This window comes from Mauremys reevesii, linkage group 17, assembly GCF_016161935.1.
Source record: "Mauremys reevesii isolate NIE-2019 linkage group 17, ASM1616193v1, whole genome shotgun sequence".
Taxonomy (NCBI): domain Eukaryota; kingdom Metazoa; phylum Chordata; order Testudines; family Geoemydidae; genus Mauremys; species Mauremys reevesii.
This window is the reverse complement of record NC_052639.1, coordinates 34,990,476-35,000,902: the sequence shown is the minus strand read 5'-3', so window position 1 is coordinate 35,000,902 and position 10,427 is coordinate 34,990,476. Positions and strand designations below refer to the sequence as shown.

The following is a 10,427-nucleotide window of genomic DNA, read 5'->3' as shown; positions in this document are numbered from 1 at the left end:
AGTGCAGACATGGCCAAAGATTCACACACACACACACACACACACACACACACACACACACACACACACACACACAGCTTGCAAGGAAAAGCTCACCTGCTTCTCTGCTTTGCAGAATCCAAACACATGCAAAGCGTGTCAGGCCCTGGTGGAGCTGTCAGGGAGTCAGCTGTGGGCATCACTGTGCCTTAGCTCTAGGTAGGCACCATGGCTTAGCTGGCTAAAGCACCTACCTTCTAAACAAGAGATCCTGAGTTCAACTCCCAGTGGTGCCTTGTTGAGTAACTCTTTGGGTACCTGATATTAGCTGCTGTCAGAGGACAAAATACAGCATTAGGTGGGCCTTTGGTCCAGCCCAGGGTGGCTGTTTTTATGGTTTAAATTACACTCACAGGCACTGATAACAGAGTTACTGAAAGTTTGGGAGTTAAGAGCTGATAGGTCAGTGTTCCAGCCCATCACAGATGACCCCCCTCCCTCTGGGACAGGGGCAGGTCTGGGATCTCACACCAAATGCTCCTTGTGGCTGCCAGAATCTGTGGGCAGCTCATTTAGTTTCCACCCAGGATTGAGTCCTGCTTCGTGCACCGTGTGTGAGAATGAAAATCCTAAACCGCCCTTTGAAATAACGAAAGCAGCAGGACATGTTATTGTCCCTGTCCCAAAGCAGACAGACCAATGGAGAAATGCCATTGACTCCAGGCAATACTCCACTGCCATTTTACCTTTTTCACTTTGCTAAACTCCCTCCCAACTTTGAGGGCTCCCAGAACCTGATATTGAGCTTGAGCTGAGATGTCTACAGTGCAAATTTACCACCCCATGGCCCTAGCCTGGGAGCCTGCACTGGCACGGGACAGCCCTGGGTGTTTCATTGCAGTGTGGACATAGCCTAGCATTATGTCTACACTGCCATTAACACACCCAAGTCACTATTCTCAAACCCTGGGTCAGTTGATTCAGGCTTGTGGGGCTTGTGCTGCAGGGTTATAAAATTACAGTGTAGACACTTGGGCTTCAGCCCAGCCTCCAAGACCCCACGAGGGGTGAGGGTCTCCGAGCCTGGGCTCCAGTCTGAGCCCCAGGAGCCCAAATCAGATCATCCAGGCCAGCCGGGCCACAGGGATTTTATCACAGTCTAGATGCCCTCTCAGGGTATGTCTACACTGCAATGTAAGCCCAGGGTTAGCAGAAGTCATGTCAGCAGCCCCAACACATAAACATAAACCAGGAGGAAAGACCCACCCCCAAATAAGCTAGGCAGTGTCCTTCTCCCTACGGTTCATAAGTCCAGCAACCAAAAGTCCTTTAACATGAGCCATCCCCTCTCCCACCCCACTCACAGCTGTTGTCCTTAGTCAGTGCAAGCCCAGAGGTGCCTCTGTAGAGTTCACCTGCCTGCCTGGGTGGAAAAGGGGGAAATAAGAAGGCACCGTACTCACTGTGTTGTCTAGGGACTCACTCATCCCTCCACTGCCACCCTGTCCTAACATTGATCTAACCCTAAATTTTAGTATTGGGACCCAGTCCCCAGCCTCACTCCCAACCAGAGCCTGCTCCTCTTCACCCTTCTCCTCTGTCCCAACCCACAGCCCCCTCCTATTCCCAGTGCCCCTCAATCCCAACCCACAGGCCCCTTCTATTCCCAGTGCCCCTCAATCCCAATCCACAGGCCCCCCGCTCCTCACGCTGCTCCTCAATCCCAACCCACAGCTCCCTCCTTCCCTCCAGCAGCAGGTGCTTCAGACCCCCTCAGGAAGATTTTCTTGCAAGGTTTCGTGTATGAGTCTGCATGTGGATTTACAGTATGTTGGAAATAGGTTGGGTTGCTTGCCGAAATGATCACTTGTGGCTGGTGTTGCATTCCCAGTCTCCATGTTATTGGGGCAGGAGAAACAAAGGGTTGTTATCCTCGATGTGTGAACCAGGGACTCAACCCTGGGTGGAAACTAAATGAGCTGCCCACAGATTCTGGCAGCCACAATGAGCATTTGGTGCGAGAGCCCAAACCTGCCTCTGTCCCAGAGGGAGGGGTTCATCCACGAGGGCTTGGCCCACTGACCTATCAGCTCTTAAATCCCAAACTTTCAGTAATTCTATTATCAGTGCCTGTGAGTGTAATTTAAACCATAAGAAAAACCACACTGGGCTAGACCAAAGGTCCATCTAGCTCTGTATTTTGTCTTCTGACAGTAGCCAATACCAGGTGCTCTCAAAACATCTCAACAAGGCACCACTGGGAGTTGAACCCAGGATCTCTTGTTTACAAAACAGGTACTTTAACCAGCTAAACCATAGAGCCTGCCTGTGACTAAGGTACAGTGTCTGCTCACACCTGACTCCTGGGCCCCACCTGGCCCCACAAAGCAGAGGAGCAGGTGAGGTTTTCCTTGCAAGCTGTGTGTGTGTGAATCTTTGGCCAGATCTGCACTACAAAGTTATTTCAGCAGAATTATATTGCTCTGGTGTGTGAAAAACACACAACGCTCCCTCTGTAAGCAGCTTTTGGCTGGTGTAAACACTGCAAAGCCACGTTTGGCGACAAAACTGCCCTGTTTTGGTGGCAAAATAAAACCACTTCAATGAGAACAGTAGAGCTTTTGCAGCAAACTTAAAGTGACAGAGTGTCAGTGTAGACACTGCTGTTCATTATATCACCATAACTGGCCTCTGCCAGTATCCCAAAACCCTCTGTGAACTCGCCTGCCCTGCAGTCCTGCTACAGAGCCATGGGCCTCTCCCCTTTCATAGCTCCAGGAAGTTCTGACAGCTGAGCCTGCTGCTCTGCTCCAGCAGCCAGGAGCAAATCACTGCTGTGGATGCTGCTCTCTCCCACCCTGCGAATACAGATCAGGGTGGCGGGAACTTCCTTGAATGGGGGAGCACCGGCATCTGAACTGTGACACCCCCAGGACACCCCTTCCCTCGAGGAGGCTCTTACCGTCTAAACAGGGTCGGCTGTTTTCAAGTAAAATCACTAAAGGGAAGGAGAAAACTCGAAAGAGGTTCCTCCTGGCGCTCAGGTACGTGAACCCAATACTCCCCCAGTCCTCAAAGAGAGACCTGGAGAAGGAGACTTGCTGAAGCAAAGCCACAGGGTCTCTGAGGTTTCCCTGGCCCCTCGCCCCGTCCTGCCTGGCTGATGTCAGCATCTCTCTGTGAGGTCACCACCTCCCCACCACCTTTGGCCAATAGTCTGAGGTCCTGCAAAAGGCCTTTGTGATGTCACTGCCTGTCACGGACTCACAGATCGTGCCCACTCTTGGCCCCGTGCGGTCCATGGGGGGTGCCCCTTTCAGTGCGACAGCCCTTCTCGGGGGTCCACTCTCTCTTGGGGTCAGGCCCCTCCACCTCCTGGAGCTGCCCCTCTCTGAGCCTTAGCACGTCTGTCTCTCGCCGTGGGCCCCTCAGGGAGTCCACGCGCTCTGGACCCCCTGGGCCTCCTCACTCCCGAAGGATGAGGCCCCCTGTTCTCTAGCCCAGAGCGACTCTCAGCCAGCGTAAAACAGGAGGGTTTATTGAGAGTTGAACACAGCACAGGAAACTCTCAGGGCCTCAGGCCTGGCCTCTCACAATAACAGCACATCCCAGTCCCCCTGCAGCCAGGTGGGCTCTGCCTGCTTCCCCTCGCCAGCCCCAAGCCCCCCGCTTCCCAGCTAGGCCTCCGATATCTCCGGCCCCAAGCCCCACCGCTGTCCATTGTCTTTTCTCCAGGTAAACAGGGTTGCCTGGGCCTCCTCTCCTCTCCGCCCTCCTCTGGCTGGAACAGGTTGGTCACGGGGTCCTCTCCCCGCAGCCCATTGTCCTCCCACTGGCCAGAACCGCCTGTGACTCCTGAGCTGGGTCTCCGGGTCACCAGGTCACCAGTCGCTGGGGTCTCCATCCTCCAGGCCATCAGCCGGGGTCCCAAGTCCCTCTCCGGTCTTCTGTAGCAACAAACTCCCTTTCCCCTCACCTCGTTAAACCAGTAACACCTGGGAACACTGAGTCCCACTCCCTGTGCATGCAAACCACTGGAAAACACAGCAAACCCTAAGAAAATCCCCCACTTCGTCACAGAGCCCAGCACCTCTCCTCCTCTGGGCACCTAGAGCAGAGGCGGCTGGTGCTGATGGCTCCAAGGGAAGGCTTAAAAGCCACAGAACAATTGAGGTCAGGGCTAGAGGAGGGCAGGACCATGCCTAGGTGTGGCCTTCAGACAGGCACAACAGCACCCAGCCAGGCTGCTCCCTGCCATGCCAAACACCCACTGAAGGCCACCCGCAGACAAGCATGCGGGGCGGCTGCTGATGCTCTGTGGCCATTATCGAAGACGGTAGGAAAGCAGGGCCAGCCCCCCTGGTGGGGCCTCTTACCGTTCCCACTCAAGGTGCTCGCTTTTGCCGTGGGGCAGGAGATTTTACCCCAAGAGGCTTTTCCCCAGCTGGCGAGAAGCAGAGAAACACCCAGGCTCCCAAGGCGCTATGTAGCAACCCCCCTCAAGCACAGGGACAGATGCACATTTGGAAGAGGGGAACTGCTCTACACCTAGCCGGGCAGCCGCCCATTTTCTTTGGCAAGTCAGGAATGGCAAAGGCGAGACTGGAAGCACCTGGGGCTCATGCCCCAGCCTTTGTGACGCCCACCCCCCAACTCCTTCCCGGGGCTCTAGCTGAAGCCAGAGCATTGGCCTGAGTGGCCAAGAAGAGGTTCAGGCCCTGAAGGGAGCAGGACTTTCAGCACAAAGGTAAAACCGGACAAGCACAACCACGAAGGGACTCAAACCCTCAATTGTCTAATCTAAAGTCAGACGCCTTATCCATTAGGCCACATGGTAAAAGTCCCTCTAGGTACTTCTTTGGAAAAGGCAGACACTGATGCGTCCGACGAAGTGGGGATTCCCCCACGAAAGCTCATGCTCCAGTACGTCTGTTAGTCTATAAGGTGCCACAGGACTCTTTGCTGCTTTTGCAGACACTGTGTTTCTCAGGTCAGCTACTGAGGGGGGCCGAGACTCTCTGGGCACAAGAAGTGGAGTTCCCAGCGACACGTGAGACTTAATTGTCTGGAGCCAGGTGCAGGGCTTTGGCAGGGAGGCTCGGGCATGGGGGCTGGGGTGCAGCGGATGGACCGGCTGTCTAGGTGGGGAGATTTAGTCTCACCGAGGAGGAATCCTGATGATAGGCAGTGGCCAGGGCCGGTGCAACCACTAGGCGAACTAGTCGGCCGTCCAGGGTGCCAAGTGGTTGGGGGCACCAAAAATCGCACTCAGGGGAGGCAGTGGAGTGGAGGTGAGCTGGGGCAGGGGGCTGGGAGGTTTGGGGGGAGGGCTGCCTGCAGCAAGCAATGGGGGGGGGCGTGCAGGGGAACCACTCCCTGTCCCAGCTCACCTCTGCTCCGTCTTCTGCCCTGAGCACGCCGCCCCCGCTCTAATTCTCCTCCCCTTCCAGGCTTGCGGCACTAAACAGCTGATTGGCACCGCAAGCCTGGGAGGCGGGAGAAGTGGAGCGGTGCCGGCGAGCTCAGGGGAGAAGGCGGAGTGGAGGTGAGCTGGGGTGGGGAGCTGCTGCAGGGGGGCTGCCCGGCTCTTCCCCATGGCCCCAGCCCCGCCCCCCTCCCTGCACTCCCTGCATGGTAAGTGGAGTGACCCAGCCCCAGCCTGGTCCACTTCCCTGGCTCCCAGCCACGCCGCCGGCGAGTGCTGTGGGGCGGTTCCCCCCTCCCCTCAAGCTTGAGAGCCAGGGGCAGAGCAGGCTGGAGCCCCAGGCCTCCGTGGGGGCAAGCAGAGGGGGGGCTGGTCCCAGGCCTCCGTGGGGGATGGGGGGCTGGCTACCTCCTGCGGGAAGTGGAGTTACCCGGCCCCAGCCTGCTCTGCTCCCCTGGCTCTCAGGCTTGTGTTGGTGTTGGCTAGATTTGTGCGGGTGTTTGTGTATATTAGCAATTGTGTGTGTGTGTGTCAGGATTCATGCATGTGTCTGTGTATGTTTGCAATTGTGTGTGTGTGTATGCGCTCTGCCGCCCTCTGCCGGCACGACAACTATTTCTCTGTATGTCGCAGCCCCCATACCGTCGACCCCAGTGGAGATTTCCCCATCTTACAAGGGCTGGCTGGCCTGACCCTTCTCCCCTCTGCGGAATGTGGCGGGGGCTGCAGCTCTCCCCCTGTGGGGCAGGAGTGCCACGGTGTGGGGTGCTGGTCTCCAATGCACCAGGAGAGTAGCTCAGTTGAGGCAGGGCAGGGCGTGTGGTGTCCGTTCTGCGTTGCCTGGTGCTGGGCCATTGCACAATCCCCAGCCACGCTGCACAGCGCACCCCAAGAGGGGACAAGGGTCCAAGCACATGATCCTGCATGAGGATCATTCTCATTGGTAGCCATCCAGTGGCAGTGAGTTCCATGAGCCTTGGCACATGCTGGGTGGGGCAGGAGGGCCTTGGAGTGGGAGCTGTGGGAGTGACCTGCGTGCAGGGGTATCTCTGGGCACGATTGTGAATATTATGGTGTGTGTGGGGTGATTGTGAGTGTGGCTGGGGCGGTGATTGTTGCTCTCTTTGGGGGTTGGGCTAGCATGTCCCTCTGGGTGTGTGGTGTCTGAGTGTTCTTGCGATTGTGTGAGTCTCTTTGTGCGTCAGAGTGTGTGTATGTATGTGTGTGTGTGTGACTTGCTGCAGAATACAAAATCCTGCAAAGCCATTTCCTAGTGGTTAGCCCAGCAACACACTGATACAAACAGTGTCACAGATGCACACACACACAGAGTAGGGCTCAGCCCCACCAGCAGGGGCAGCAGGGACACACACGTCTCTCCTGGGCCAGCTTGGACAATTTCCCATCACGACCCGGCACAGTGCTGGTGCCCCCACACGGGGTTGGGCAGTGACTGGGCTGGGGTGGCAGATGTGCCGGATCTGTAAAAGCAGCAAAGAGTCCTGTGGCTCCTCATAGAATAACAGCCGTGTTGGAGCATGAGCTTTCATGGGTGAATCCCCACTTCGTCGGATGGATTCAGAAGGAAGCACTTTGGGAAAATCAGTCAAGGCCCTTAGCTGAGCTGAGACACAGACCCAGTGACCCCTGCACCACCCTGGGAGGAGTGGGGTTGAGTGGTCAGAGCAGGGAGGGCTGGGCACCAGGACCCCTGGGTTCTATCCCTGGCTCTGGGGTGGAGTGAACTGGGATCCAGGACTCCTGGGTTCCATAGGGAAACTGTTTTTCCCTGTGCTTCCCTCCCTAGTGATCCCAGCCCAGCCCCTAGTGGAGACTGAGCACAAGTGGGGAGTTGTTCTCCCACTTTGGACTTATGATTCAACCCCCTCCCCCCGGGGCTATGATATCATGAAATCTGCCCCCCACCCCCAACACAGAGAAAACTGGTGGGATTCTGTCCACACGCAGAGAATTTTCTCCGCCGGGCTCCTTCGGTTCATCTCGCTGCTCTCCCTACTGCCGCCAGACACTGCTCATCTGCATAGCCCCGCCCATGGACACGTGACACCTTCTGTCCTGCTGGTTTCAAGTGAGTGAGTTGCCCTCGGGGAGTGAGCAGGTCCCAGCACGTCACAGCCCCAGCCAGGGCCGGCTCCAGGCACCAGCTCAGCAAGCAGGTGCTTGGGGCAGCCAGGAAGAAGGCGGCATGTCGAGGTCTTTGGCAGCAATTCGGCAGCGGGTCCCTCGGTCCCTCTTGGAGGAAGGACCTGCCACTGAATTGCTGCTGAAGAAGAAAGTGGTGCAGTGGAGCTGCCGCCGATTGTGATCACAGATTTTTTTTCCTGCCGCAGGGGCGGCAAAAACCCTGGGCCGGCCCTGGCCCCAGCACACGGCACAGCCCCAGCACACGTCATAGCACGTCACAGCCTGGGGCAGGGAGATATTGGGGAAGGGATGAGGAGAGACCCAGCCCCATAGACCCATAGGGGCAGCGGGATATGGGGGGGCAGGAGAGGGGATGGCGGGGGAGAGACCCATCTCCATAGACCCCCAGAGGCAGGAACTGAGGGGAGAAGGAGGGATCCAGCCCTATAGACCTGTAGGGGCAGGGAGATATTGGGGGCAGGAGGGGAGAAGGGGGGTTGGCAGAGACCCAGCCCGGGGTGCAGGGGAAATGGGGTGGTTTGGAAGGAACTGGGGAGGAGAAGAGACACATGGCAGGACAGGGAAACCGACTCACTCCGAATACATGCAGAGCAGGGCAGGGCGGAGGCAGATCATGCTGGTCCCAGGGTAATTTCGGGGGGTTCTGATTCCCCACTCAGCTGGGGGGCTCACCTCTGGGCTGAGGAGGATGCAGGGGCTGTGTGTGTGTGTCAGGCTGGGGGAGCTGCCTGGGCAGAGGTGCTGGAACTGGGGGTGCTGAGCCACGTAAATTATCCCGATCTAAACGCAGTTGTAGAGAACACTATGTTGGCACACCGCTTCCTGGCAGCCAGAGACTGTGCTTTCTACACCTGCTCCTGTGGATGTGACCTCTCTCCTGATTGCTAAGGAAAGGAGCCTTTCCAGGAAATGGCCACAGCTTCTGGGAATCCGCATGTGGCTGTGAACAGAATTTGGCTCCTGGAACACAAGGCAACTTAAAAGCTGAGCACGCAGACAGGGGCTTGAACCCTGGCCCCTCAGATTAAAAGCCTGATGCTCTACCACCTGAGCTACCTGGGCTTGTTAAGAGCATCTTCACCGTTCACCACAGGAGTGAGCAGGCAGGCAAAAGAGAGGCAAAAGAAAGTCCCCAGAACTCCTCCTCTTTCTGCACAGCCACTGCCTGTCAGCAGGATTCCTCCTCCTCCTCCCTCCTGTGCCTCAGTGCGACTAAATCTCCACAGCTAGACAGCCGGTCCGTCCGCTGCACCCCAATCCCCCATGCCTGAGCCTCCCTGTCAAAGCCCTGAACCTGGCCCCGTATAATTAAGTCTCACATCTCACTGGGAACTCGACTTCTTGTGCCAGAGAGTCTCGCCCCCCCTCAATAGGTGACCCAAGAAACACAGTGTCCACCTTTTCCAAAGAAGCGCATGCAGAAGGCGCCCACATGGCTTAATGGATAAGGTGCCTGACTTTGAATTAAGAACTTGAGGGGTCAAGTCCCTTTGTGGTTGTGTTGATGCAGTTTTACCTTCGTGCTGAAAGTCCTGCTCCTTTCAAATCTGGAACCTCTTCTTGGCCGCTCAGGCCAATGCTCTGCTTTCAGCTAGAGCCCCGGGAAGGAGTTGGGGGTTGGATGTCACAAAGGCTGGGGCATGAGCCCCAGGTGCTTCCAGTCTAGCCTTTGCTATTCCTGAATTCCCAAAGGAAATGGACGGCTGCCCGGGCTAGCGTGTGGAGCAGTTTCCCTCTGTCCCTGTGCTTGAGGGGGGTTGCTACATAGCGCCTTGGGAGCCTGGATGTTTCTCTGCTTCTCACCAGCTGGAGAAAAGCCTCTTGGGATAACATCTCCTGCCCCACTGCAAAAGTGAGCATGGGGTATGGGAACAGTAAGAGGCCCCACCAGGGGGGCTGGCCCTGCTTTCCTACCGTCTACTGATGTTGGACACAGAGCATCAGCAGCCACCCCGCATGGTGGTCTGCGGGTGGCCTTCAGTGGGGGTTTGGCATGGCAGGGAGCAGGCTGGCCGGGAGTCTTGTTGCCTGTCTGCTGGCCACACATAGGCATGGTCCTGTCCTCGTCTAGCCCCGCCCTCAGTCGCTCTGTGGCTTATAAGCCTTCCCTCAGAGCTGTCAGCACCAGCCGCCTCTGCTCCAGGTGCCCAGAGGAGGAGAGGTGTGCTGGGCTCCAGCCTGGGACTCTGCCTCCCTCCTGCCTATCAAGCCTGGCCCTGGCACTGCTTTCTTCAAGTGCCATGTGAGCAAGAGGAAAAGTGTGGCTACAAGCACCAGACTTGTGGGCATCAGGTGAAGCAGTGAGAATCCCAACCACTAGAGCCACTTCTAAACCCCCACCAAAGACCTGGCTCTGGTGGGGAAAGGAGTTAACCAGCAGGAGGTAAATGACCCACTTTTGTATAGCTGGAGACAGGAAAGCACTTTGAGCACCAGATCTTTACCACCAGCTAACACAAGGTCCCACTGAGATTTGAACTCAGATTGCAGGATTCAGAGTCCTGAGTGCTGCCCTTTACACCATGGGACCAGCTTGTACTGTTCTCTCAGGACATTGGTGACTCTCACAGGGCTGGCTTGTGTAAGGGACTGTTGGCCCTTTACTAAAACTTAGTGGGGTTTGGTTGGCTAGTTCCCAGTCCCAATAGAAGGGGGAAGGGCCAATGGGAAATCAGGACCCTGAGACTGACAGGCCCCTGGGGCAATGGTCACCAACGGGTAGGGAACAACCAACGGGTAGGGAACAAGTGAGAATTTGTTAATGGAGAAAAATTCCTGGTGAAAATTGGCAAAGCTGTGCAGATTTTGAAAAGTTCCAGTGAATTTACACATGAAGATACAAACAGAGAGACAAACA

General features: G+C 56.4%; 1 non-coding gene across 1 annotated transcript; it reads right to left on the bottom strand.

Moving 5' to 3' along the window:
* Positions 1-10,028: 10,028 nt before the first annotated feature.
* Positions 10,029-10,100, bottom strand: TRNAQ-CUG. The gene has a single exon. It is a non-coding gene; the product is annotated as a tRNA-Gln (tRNA).
* Positions 10,101-10,427: the final 327 nt, after the last annotated feature.